The sequence below is a fragment of the Mesoplodon bidens genome, assembly GCF_964165515.1.
Source record: "Mesoplodon bidens genome assembly, chromosome: 2".
Taxonomy (NCBI): Eukaryota; Metazoa; Chordata; class Mammalia; order Artiodactyla; family Ziphiidae; genus Mesoplodon; species Mesoplodon bidens.
Window position 1 is genome coordinate 67,948,445 of NC_138177.1, and position 12,560 is coordinate 67,961,004.

Consider the following 12,560-nt stretch of genomic DNA (forward strand, 5'->3'; position numbering starts at 1 on the left):
TTATTTATGGATGGCCCTGTCTGCCACATTATCATTAAGTCTAGCAATTTATTCAATAAAATAAACAAAACTGGTATGTTTTGTTCTTGTTTTAACTGTGGCTCCCAGTTAACATACCCCTTTCTATATCAAAATCTCCCCTATGAATAATATTAAATCCCCTGGTCTAATGGGGAAAATCTACCTTCTTTCTTTTAAAAACTGGTATTACATTTGTCTCCTATTCATCTAGGAGTGGCTGCTATGGCTTCTAGGAGTAGTTTCTATACTTTTCCTTTCTTGAATCCTACTGTCAACTAGCAATTAACACACTTTGTTAGTTCCTCTGGATCAGAATGCACCTTCCCCTAGCACAGTGATTCTCAGAGTGTGGTACCTGGACCAGCAGCATTAGCTCACCTGTTAACTGGTTAGAAATGCAAACTCTCAGGCCCCATTCCAGACCTACTCACCCAAGAACTCTGGGAGCGGTGCCTAACAATCTGTTTTAACTAGTTGTCCAGGTGATATACGCCAATGTTTGAGAGCCACTGTTTTAAACTAATCTTGTTTCTCATAACATCTTTCCTACCTCAATTCCCTAAAAGTTACACGTTGTTCACAGTAAATCCAACAGAAGTGGACAGTGTGGGGAAAAGGATGGGGAAGTCAGACGAGAGGGATGTGGAAGGACACAATCAAAAATGATTTATGTGGGCTTCCCTGGTGGCGCAGTGGTTAAGAATCTGCCTGTTAATGCAGAGGACACGGGTTTGATCCCTGGTCTGAGAAGATCCCACATGCCGCAGAGCAACTAAGCCCGTGGGCCACAACTACTGCGCCTGTGCTCTAGAGCCCGCGAGCCACAACTACTGAAGCCCGCGCACCTAGAGTCTGTGCTCCGCAACAACAGAAGCCACTGCAGTGAGAAGCCCGCGCACTGCAACGAAGAGCAGCCCCTGCTCACCGCAACTAGAGAAAGCCTGCACCCAGCAACAAAGACCCAACTCAGCCAAAAACAAATAAATAAATAAATAATTTTTTTAAAGAAAATGATTTATGTGGTTTATGGATGATTTATGGAGTAAATTACAAGAGTTCACAATCATTAGTACTTGGAAGTTTTTAAAGAGCTCTTCTACTGATCATTGTTCTTTTCATGATTTTATTACCATTGTGAAAACTGGCATTTCGATTCACAATCTGTGACTGTTACAAGCAAATGCCTTGAGTTTAACTATCAGTTTAGGTTATTCCATCTGTAACTGGACTGTGCTATAATCACTTAGCAGCTACACTTCCTAGGAATCAGTTTTAATGTTGATTGGTTTGGCTCATAAGTGATCACTATTTTTTCCCACTGCCCACATGAGTAATGATTATCACAATGTAATGACAATATATGTTTAACCATAGCTACTTTAGTAACTTTTACCCTTTTTTAGCCTGAGGGCTCACTCAGATCTCATTCAATGGACTCCACAAAAAGGATCTTCACAACACTTTTATTATACAGAGTCAACAAAGCATTTTAAACAAGGAAGTGGGTCAGAGAAGAGGCAAAAATAAGGATCCAAACAGTCTGTAAGTCTCAATTTTATTATCTACCCTTTGGGCCAGAAAGTATTTTGAAAAAGCAATATATTAAGAAATTTTATAAAGAATCTTTTAAAGTTTTTCACTTTTTTGGTTTTAGTTGTTGTTGTCATTTGGTCCCAATTCCTTGTAAAATTTTTTTAAAGTCTTAAAATGAAATTTCTAAAAAATTAATTAATTAAAGTGAAATGAAATTTCTCAAGCTAAATTACAGAGAAGCTGACTGTCCAATTCAGCTCAAAACAACTACATATGCTTGAACCTATGAAATGACCTATAAAAACTAATTTTAACCATCTAAATAACCGCAAATTTACATTTCCCTTGTTTTTATTAATATCTGAAAGACATAAAGGAGCTTTATTTTACTGCCAGAATTCAAGACTGTCTTAGTTCAATTTGGACAACACAAATATTAAGAAAGGAATTTGACAGTCCTTATAATGGCCAAATGTACAAAAGAGTATGAGAAAATTACTGCTGATATGAGCTTTTAGATTCTTGGCACGAGTGTTTTACATCATTCAATGTCCCTTTTTGTCAATTTTGGGAAAAATAAATTTCCAAGAACACAGGAAATGACTCAGAGTCACAATAAGAATTAGTATAATGATTAACTGTTTATAGATCATGATATTAATATGGCAATCTAATCACTTTTCATAATTAGCTTAAATCAGATTCTATTCAGTATTTTAAAATAAACTAATAAATATTTTTAAAAATAGAAGTCTCTATGTCTCTATGACCAGAAACATGCTACCCTGCAAGAATCACAACAGTTTTAAGCCTTAGAATAATCATTACACCAATAAACCTTGCTCATGCTGTGGGTCAATGGGCCTGAAAAGCACAGATTAATAAAACACAAGTAATTTCAATTTCCCCAAATGTCTGGAAAAAGTATTATAAGAATTGTTACTTTACTTTTTCATTTATGAAATTCTAAAAGCCAACAACTGTTTTAGATTATTTATGAAGCCAACTTAATCCTTAAGATATGATTTCAGATACCCAATTTTCATACCAAGTAGCTGAACAAAAAATGGCAAATCTCCAAATCTATTCTTCCCTTTGCAAACCTGTTTCCTTATGGTACAAGTTGGTCAATTTTAAGTTCAAGCCATCTCAGCAGTTAAGAATCTTACTGGTTCCCATCCCCAAAAGAAATCCATATGCTGCTATTCCTCTTCCTGAGAACTGCACATGAAAAAGTGAAATCACTTTAAGCTGGAAAGAGCATGAAGATCCTCAGGTTTTAATGTGGAATAGAGGAAAGAACACAAAATTTGGAGTCAAGAGATATGGATTCAATGTGTGGCTATGAGACTCTCCAATTGAGTCGCTCTGGGAAAGTCGGTTAACTTCACTGAACCTCCAATTCCTCACATGTAAAATAGGAAAAATAAATATTTCACAGGGTTTTTCAAAGATTCAAATGAAACGATGGATGTGAACATGCTTTATAAATTGGAAAGTGCTATGTGTCCCACAGATGACACAGCAGTTAGTGGCACAGCCTGTCTTCCTGCCTGCCAGGTTCAGGCTATTCTCAACATAGCAACTGGAAGGATTGCTTTAAAATCTAGGTCAGATTACTATGTCACTCCTCTGCTCAAAACCTTCAGATGGCTCTTGATTTCTATCACGGTAAAAGCCCAAATCCTTACAATGACCAAGGCCTCACTAAATTTAACCCCTCCCTCCACCGTATCTCTCTGGCATCATCTCCTACTACTCTCCCCCTTGCTCACTTTAGTCCAACCACACTGACCCACTTGCTTTTCCTTGAACATGCAAGGCACACTTCCACCCTAGCACCTTTGTACTGGTTGTTCCCTCTGCCTGGAATACTCTTCCTCCATATATCCATATGGCTATTTATCACCTTTAAGCCTTGGTTCAAATGTCTACTTTAAAGTGATCACTATTTAAAACTATAATTCCAACAACTACTCTCACACTTGTAAAACCATTTTTACCCTACTATATTTTATCCCTTTGTTCTATTATTTCACTTATTATGTTTATTGTCTGTATGTCCCTGTAGGTACAGAGACCTGTTTTGTTCAAGGACAATGCTTAACCCATAGAAGGCATTCTTTTTTTTTTTTAAATAACAAATAAATGAATTTTATGTAACATTCTGCCTCATGCCAGGAGAAAAAATCCAGATCTTTACTTTAGAGAAACTGACCCACAACTCAAGAACAGCAGGTGGTAAACTCATTATTATACCATCTCCAGATCCAGGAACAGGAAATTATGTTAATTTTCATTGCAACTGAGGCTAAAGACAGGGAGTTCTCCAAATCTTAAAAAAGCTATTTTTCTCTGTTTATTGAATGGTTCACAGATGATTTTTGCAGACTTGTAGTAAATGGGGGTAATTTATTAGAAACAGAAATTTGACTGAAGGAAGAAATAGATCAGTAGTTGAGATTTTTTTCTAAAAATCCTCTAAATAGCAGTTCTCAGAACCAGGGACTACCAGACCCTGAGAAGAAACAGGTACTTTACAGTGGCAGTTTGCCAAATGAGCCAACAAGAGCAAGAAAACAACCTGAGATTCTTTCATCCATTCAGTGAACAATTATAAAGCAAGCACTCTTCTAACAGGCGATGATCAGTCCTGGAACCCAGCCACTATACTCCGAGGAAGGCCAAGCAGCTTGTGGAGAGGCCCAAATGAAGAAAAACCGAAACCCTCTAGCCAATAGCCCTGGCTCAGGTCCCAGCTCAGGCCAGCACCAACCTGCTGGCCTGATGAGTGAGCCAGCTCGAAAGTAGGTCCTCCACCCTGAGCCAACCCCGTTGACACTCCATGGAGCAAAGAAGCACTGTTTCTACTGAGATGTTGAATTTCCCAAACTGCAGATGTTTCAGCAAAGTAACTGACTGTTATTGTTTTAAGCCTTTAAGTTTTGGGGTGGTTTGCCACACAGCAATAAATAACCAATACACTATAGTTATTAAATTGCTGAAGTCAATGAGTCAATGTTTAATACAAAAAGCTTGTGTGCAAACAACTCTTTGGTATCCTCTCACTTGAGAAAGGCACACTCTACTCATTCTCAATGTCAAAAAGATGCCTGTAAATTTGAGTGCAATCTCTTCTATTATATTCCCACCAATCCCATCAACCCATAAAATATATATTTTCTCCTTTCACATCCAATCTTAAGCTTTAGGAAAATGGGTAAAGTTATTGGATAGAGTCCTAACTCCTCTATCTGTAAATACCAACTTTTTCTCTGCATGGATCGCTGTTGTTCTATTAATGATTAACACAAGGGCTCCAAAGGCAGACTGTGAATCCTAGCTCTGCCAAATGTTAGATGTGACTTCAGTTTCCTCATCTGTAAAATGGAGATAATAACACTTACCTTAGAGTTCAAGGAGGAATTAATTTATATAAAGTGCTTAGACTAGTACTTGGTGCAGAGCAAATGTCTGATAAATAAAAGCTTAACACAACAAAACACACAAAAACTGCTACCTTTACCAACCAAGCACAGGTGGTATCAACATACAGCCAAACCCAGATTATTTTGAAACTGTCTTCACTTTTTTCTTCATCTTCTTTTTTCCAACCGTCTTATTTCCATTTATCTCTCATTTTCAAATTCACATCACACAAAAAAAAGGGGGGGGGGAGAAGGAAAAATGAAAGCAAGTAATGCGGTTTTATTGAGAATTCCAGTAAAAGAGTTTAGATAGAAAGCCATATAAGGCATACAGAGTATCTGTGATTCCCCAATATTAGCTCCTCAGAGCTCATGGATTGTGACAAACGGCCTGGGAACATAAGATATCAATGCCCGCTTATGTTCACAACACACAGACACCATGAAGTCTAGATGCACAGCACACACAGTTCATGCTATACTAGCCATAACTCTGTTAAAAACAATCTGTAGAATAACCCTTAAAATATGTTTCAAATGCTTACTGAAATGACAGAACAGGTCAAATCTGGAGAAAATAAGACATTGAAGGCAAACTGCCTAGAAGCAATAAATAATTACATATATATTTTGAAAAATCAAAAGTTTCAAAGTTATCTTATACTACCTTAATATTAGGCTAGACCTTCACTTATTACAAAGTAAAGCTGTGTGTTCCTCTATTATTTATGTTTTGCACAGCTCAGTACTGAAAATGGTGTTTGAGAAAGCTATTTCAGACAAACCATCCACTAGTCCTTGTTTTATGCTAAAGATTTGTAGTCTAAAGAAAATATCAAAGTAACCAACTTAAACTCTGACAGTTTTCTCATCTGCCCTAGTCTCTCACTGATGTCCTCTCACAAGACAGAAGCACCAGAAGTTACCACATTATCTCCTTTTATCTTTGAAAGTGACATAGTGACTTATTCGAGGTAAAGAAGGAAGTTAGCAAAGGATGTATGTTTCTGATTTCAACTGCCTTTCCCTTCACTGTAACAAATCAAGTCTGAGGGGAAAGTAGCCAAGTGATATATGATAAAGCCACTGTGATACTCCTCCTAAGCCTCCCTATATATAACTCACAAAAGCCAAAACTAAAGAAAATCATCAACAGAATTTTCCATGCCCTCAAAACTCAGCTCTTCACTACTGATACACTCTAAGCCATTTTTTTTAAAGGATGAAATCCACAGGGGCTAGAAGAAAAGAGAACCAATTACTTTGCCGCAGATACTTTTTTGAAGAACATGAGTAAATTAGACTATTTGGGAAAAGAACTGCCCTTAGCTCTGCTACCTCTCTGCAACCCCAGATTCAATAACACCCGGTATTTAGATGTATTTCTTCAGTTTATGTGTCACTTTGATAAATGTGGAAAATACTTTTAGCCAAAAACTTGAATTAGATTTCATTTAAAAACCTAGCTGAACAAAGCCATGTATACTTGGTGGTTTGAAGTCTGACATTTAAATTATACAGTAACTTTTAACTTACAGCCAATAGTGATATCATACAGCAAAGTGTGCTCAGCAATTGAATGAGGAAAAAAAATTGAAGCCAGATTTGGGGACAGGCTCATCTCAGGATTAAAGGTAGAATTCTTCCTATAAAAATAATGAAAAGCTGACAAACTTGGAGAATATTGGAATTAGAGACATTTTATTTCTAACCAGTTCCAGGCCACTCAAATTCAATACCATATTCTCTGTGGTTACCTTTCCCCTATAACATAGTCTCATAAGAAAACCACAGAGTAGCTGGTCCTTAAGTAGTACAATTTGCCCTTCCTCATCCAAGTCTGATGTCTCAAACTGTAAAGATTCTGGTTCTTGTGAGGGGACACCACCCAACCAGAACAAACAAGGGGAAAAGTATAATCAATTTCAAACACTTGTTAATTTTTTTAACACCTAATATATTTAAAACCGCCTCGGGATGTTGCCTTATTATTTGCAGAAAAGGAGAATGGTTATAGTGACTTTTTAAATAGTACAAAGGGAAAAATGTAACAAAGGAATCTATATACTGAAGTCCTATGTGCCAGGAAGAAGTTCCTCTCACAGGGTTCTGTTATGATTCCTGTTCTGTCCAAAACACAGGTCCATAAATTTCCTCAATTACACAATACAAACCTATGACTATACAAGCATCTGTCTAAAGATTTAATAAAATTTCTCTTATATATATTATCTTCTAATTTAATGGATAAGTGCTCTTACAATTACCATAGGGGTCAATGTACAGAAAGAAATATAAAACTATACACAGTAGTTTTCAACCCTGGACATACCTCAGGATCACCTAAAGAAAAATACTTTGTTTAAAAATAAATGATTTAAGGACTTCTCTGGTGGCAGAGTGGTTAAGAATCCACCTGCCAATGCACGGGACATGGGTTCGATCCCTGGTCCGGGAAGATCCCACATGCCACGGAGCAACTAAGCCCATGCGCTGCAACTACTAAGCCCATGCGCCGCAACTACTGAGCCCGTGTGCTGCAACTACTGAGCCCGTGTGCTGCAACTACTGAGCCCACGTGCCACAACTACTGAAGCCCATGCACCTAGAGCCCATGCTCCACAAGAGAAGCCACCGCAATGAGAAGCCCGCACACCACAATGAAGAGTAGCTCCCACTCGCCACAACTAGAGAAAGCCCGCGCACAGCAATGAAGACTCAGTGCAGCCAAAAATAAAATAAATGAATAAATAAAATTTTAAAATAAAAATAAATGATTTAGACCCATCTCACTAGATTCCATAGGTTTCGGGTAGGGCTCAGTTAGCTCTCTTTTTAAGATTTCGTAGTGATTACGTACAGGAAAGGTTGAAAACCACTATGAGAGAATTTACCAAAAAGTCATCCAAACTGTTAAGGAGAAAAGGAAAATTAGCAAAACATCAGACAAACTTCTATGATAAAAACTGTAGCCCTACCATTACTCAACAGTCAACAAAATGCAGAACATAACAAAGCTGATAATAAACAACAAATTGCAAGTAGCATTTAGACTGATGTTTTTCCAATTAGCTCTTAATCACCCTGTTTTATAAAGAAGGAATTATTTTTAACACAGTTTGTTGCTGGTTAAACTTTATGTTGATAACAGAATCTTTCAGAAATTCTTTTCTATCAAAATTAATCTATTTTCCCTTTTTCTTCCCTTATTCCTCCCTCATTTCTTAAATTAATTCAGCTTCCCTCCACGAAGAAATATTTTTACCAGTGTCTAAAATGAACACTGCTCATTTCCCCTACCTCACTGTATTTCCTTGATATCTGTACAAGTCTAAGATTTACATCAATCCTTGGGGCCTGGGAGCAAGTTAAACTTACCTAATGTCAAAATAGTGATGAAGTGCAAACTTAAAACAACAAAACTTAAAAATCAAACAGAAACACAGCATAGAGAAGTAATGAAAAACCATGCCTTTGGTATGAACAATGTCAGGTATGAACTTTGACCACTGCATTAAGTAAGTACGAACCCAAGAGGAGGAAATTCTAAAGATTAACTCCTCTCCCTAACAAAGAAAATATCTTTCTCAACCTCATAAAATTTAAATGTAATAACCATTTATACTGTACCCTATCCAATTTCAACGTCTGTTAGAAGGTTTAGTGTCTGAAAAATGACTAGAAGAAACTACATTTATAGTGCAGAAAGTAGTAGTAACGAGATAAAGAGAACAGCTATGAAAATTAAGGTATCTTAGAAAATGTACAATCAGAAAAACATAAAGAAAATGGAACCAGTCATAGAGTGAAGTCAGAAAGAGAAAAACAAATATCATATATTAATGCATATATGTGGAATCTAGAAAAATGGTACAGATGAACTGGTTTGCAAGGCAGAAATAGAGACACAGATGTAGAGAACAAACGTCTGGACACCAAGGGGGGAAAGCAGGGGGGTGGGGTGGGGTGGGGAAGGTGTGATGAATTGGGAGATTGGGATTGACACAGACACACTAATATGTATAAAGTAGATAACGAATAAGAACCTGCTGTATAAAAAATTAAATTAAATTAAACTAAAAAAAAAAAGAAAATGGAACCAGTCATAGGAGGCCCAGGACTCGAAAAAAATTTTTTTTGCCATTTTTATTCTTTTAAGAGGGGAGACAGACTTCCGGGTAAGATGGCGCAAGAGTAAGACGCGGAGATCACCTTCCTCCCCACGGATACACCAGAAATACAGCTACACGTGGAACAACTCCTACAGAACACCTACTGAATGCTGGCAGAAGACCCCAGACCTCCCAAAAGGCAAGAAACCCCCCACATACCTGGGTAGGGCAAAGCGGAGAGATCCCCACACAGAGGATCGGTGCCGAGCGGCACTCACCAGCCCGAGAGGCTTGTCTGCTCGCCTGCCGGGGCGCACAGCGCTGGAAGCTGAGGCTCGGGCTTCGGTCAGAGCGCAGGGAGAGGACTGGGGCTGGCGGCGAGAACTCAGCCTGAAGGGGGCTAATGTGCCACAGCTAGCCGGGAGGGAGTCCGGGAAAACTCTGGAGCTGCCGAAGAGGCAAGAGACTTTTTCTTCCCTCTTGGTTTCCTGGTGCGCGAGGAGAGGGGATTAAGAGCGCTGCTTAAAGGGGCTCCACAGACGGGCGCGAGTCACGACTGAAAGCGCGGAGCCCAGTGACGGGCGTGGGACGCTGGGGCTGCTGCTGCCGCCGCCAAGAAGCCTGTGTGCGAGCGCAGGTCACTGCCCACACCGCCCTTCCGGGAGCCTGTGCAGCCCGCCACTGCCGGGGTCCCGGGATCCAGGGGCGGCTTCCCTGGGAGAACGCACGGCGCGCCTCGGGCTGGTGCAACGTCACGCCGACCTCTGCCGCTGCAGGCTCGCCCCGCACTCCGTGCCCCTTCCTCCCGCCCGGACTGAGTGAGCCAGAGTCCCCGAAGAGGCTGCTCCTTTAACCCTGTCCTGTCTGAGCGAAGAACAGACGCCCTCCGGCGACCTACACGCAGAGGCGGGGCCAAATCCAAAGCTGAGACCCAGGAGCTGTGAGAACAAAGAAGAGAAAGGGAAACCTCTCCCAGCAGCCTCAGAAGCAGCGGATTAAAGCTCCACAATCAACTTGATGTACCCTGCATCTGTGGAATACATGAATAGACAACACATCATCCCAAATTGAGGAGCCAGGAGTCAGTGCTGTGCCTCTGAGGTGGGAGAGCCAACTTCAGGACACTGGTCCACAAGAGACCTCCCAGCTCCACGTAATATCAAATGGCAAAAATCTTCCAGAGATCTCCATCTCAACACCAGCACCCAGCTTCACTCAACGACCAGCAAGCTACAGTGCTGGACACCCTAAGCCAAACAACTAGCAAGACAGGAACACAACGCCACCCATTAGCAGAGAGGTGGCCTAAAATCATAAAAAGTCTGCAGACACCCCAAAACACACCACCAGACGTGGACCTGCCCACCAGAAAGACAAGATCCAGCCTCATCCACCAGAACACAGGCACTAGTCCCCTCCACCAGGAAGCTTACACAACCCACTAAACCAACCTTAGCCACTGGGGACAGACACCAAAAACAACGGGAACTACGAACCTGCAGCCTGCAAAAAGGAGACCCCAAACACAGTAACATAAGCAAAATGAGAAGACAGAAAAACACACAGCAGGAGAAGGAGCAAGATAAAAACCCACCAGATCTAACAAATGAAGAGGTAATAGGCAGTCTACCTGAAAAAGAATTCAGAATAATGATGGTAAAGATGATCCAAGATTCTATTTCCCAGATCCAAAATCTTGGAAATAGAATAGACAAAATGCAAGAAACAGTTAACAAGGACCTAGAAGAACTAAAGATGAATCAAGCATCGATTAAAAACACAATACATGAAATAAAAAATACTCTAGATGGGATCAATAGCAGAATAACTGAGGCAGAAGAACGGATAAGTGAGGTGGAAGATAAAATAGTGGAAGTAACTGCTGCAGAGCAAAATAAAGAAAAAAGAATGAAAAGAACAGAGGACAGTCTCAGAGACCTCTGGGACAACATTAAACGCACCAACATTCGAATTATAGGGGTTCCAGAAGAAGAAGAGAAAAAGAAAGGGACTGAGAAAATATTTGAAGAGATTATAGTTGAAAACTTCCCTAATATGGGAAAGGAAATAGTTAATCAAGTCCAGGAAGCACAGAGAGTCCCATACAGAATAAATCGAAGGAGAAATACGCCAAGACACATATTAATCAAACTGTCAAAAATTAAACACAAAGAAATCATATTAAAAGCAGCAAGGCAAAAACAACAAATAACACACAAGGGAATCCCCATCAGGATAACAGCTGATCTCTCAGCAGAAACTCTACAAGCCAGAAGGGAGTGGCAGGACATAATTAAAGTGATGAAGGAGAAAAACCTGCAACCAAGATTACTCTACCCAGCAAGGATCTCATTCAGATTTGATGGAGAAATTAAAACGTTTACAGACAAGCAAAAGCTGAGAGAGTTCAGCACCACCAAACCAGCTTTACAACAAACGCTAAAGGAACTTCTCTAGGCAAGAAACACAACAGAAGGAAAAGACCTACAATAACGAACCCAAAACAATGAAGAAAATGGGAATAGGAACATACATATCGATAATTACCTTAAATGTAAATGGACTAAATGCTCCCACCAAAAGATACAGATTGGCTGAATGGATACAAAAACAAGACCCATATATATGCTGTCTACGAGAGACCCACTTCAGACCTAGGGACACATACAGACTGAAAGTAAGGGGATGGAAAAAGATATTCCATGCAAATGGAAACCAAAAGAAAGCTGGAGTAGCAATTCTCATATCAGACAAAATAGACTTTAAAATAAAGACTACTAGAAGAGACAAAGAAGGACACTACCTAATGATCAAGGGATCGATCCAAGAAGAAGATATAACAATTATAAATATTTATGCACCAAACATAGGAGCACCTCAATACATAAGGCAAATACTAACAGCCATAAAAGGAGAAATCGACAGTAACACAATCATAGTAGGGGACTTCAACACCCCACTTTCACCAATGGACAGATCATCCAAAATGAAAATAAATAAGGGGACTTCCGGGTAAGATGGCGGAAGAGTAAGACGCGGAGATCACCTTCCTCCCCACGGATACACCAGAAATACAGCTACACGTGGAACAACTCCTACAGAACACCTACTGAATGCTGGCAGAAGACCCCAGACCTCCCAAAAGGCAAGAAACTCCCCACATACCTGGGTAGGGCAAAGCGGAGAGATTCCCGCACAGAGGATCGGTGCCGAGCGGCACTCACCCGCCCGAGAGGCTTCTCTGCTCGCCCGCCAGGGCGGGCGGCGCTGGAAGCTGAGGCTTGGGCTTCGGTCAGAGCGCAGGGAAAGGACTGGGGCTGGCGGCGAGAACTCAGCCTGAAGGGGGCTAATGTGCCACAGCTAGCCGGCAGGGAGTCCGGGAAAACTCTGGAGCTGCCGAAGAGGCAAGAGACTTTTTCTTCCCTCTTGGTTTCCTGGTGCGCGAGGAGAGGGGATTAAGAGCGCT

The 12,560-nt window shown here is 40.3% G+C and overlaps 1 protein-coding gene across 4 annotated transcripts in view; it reads right to left on the reverse strand.

Annotated features, from left to right (window-relative positions):
- The window catches only part of ATF6 (activating transcription factor 6), a 235,460-nt gene that overhangs the window by 154,911 nt on the left and 67,989 nt on the right, over nt 1-12,560 (reverse strand). The window lies entirely within an intron of this gene.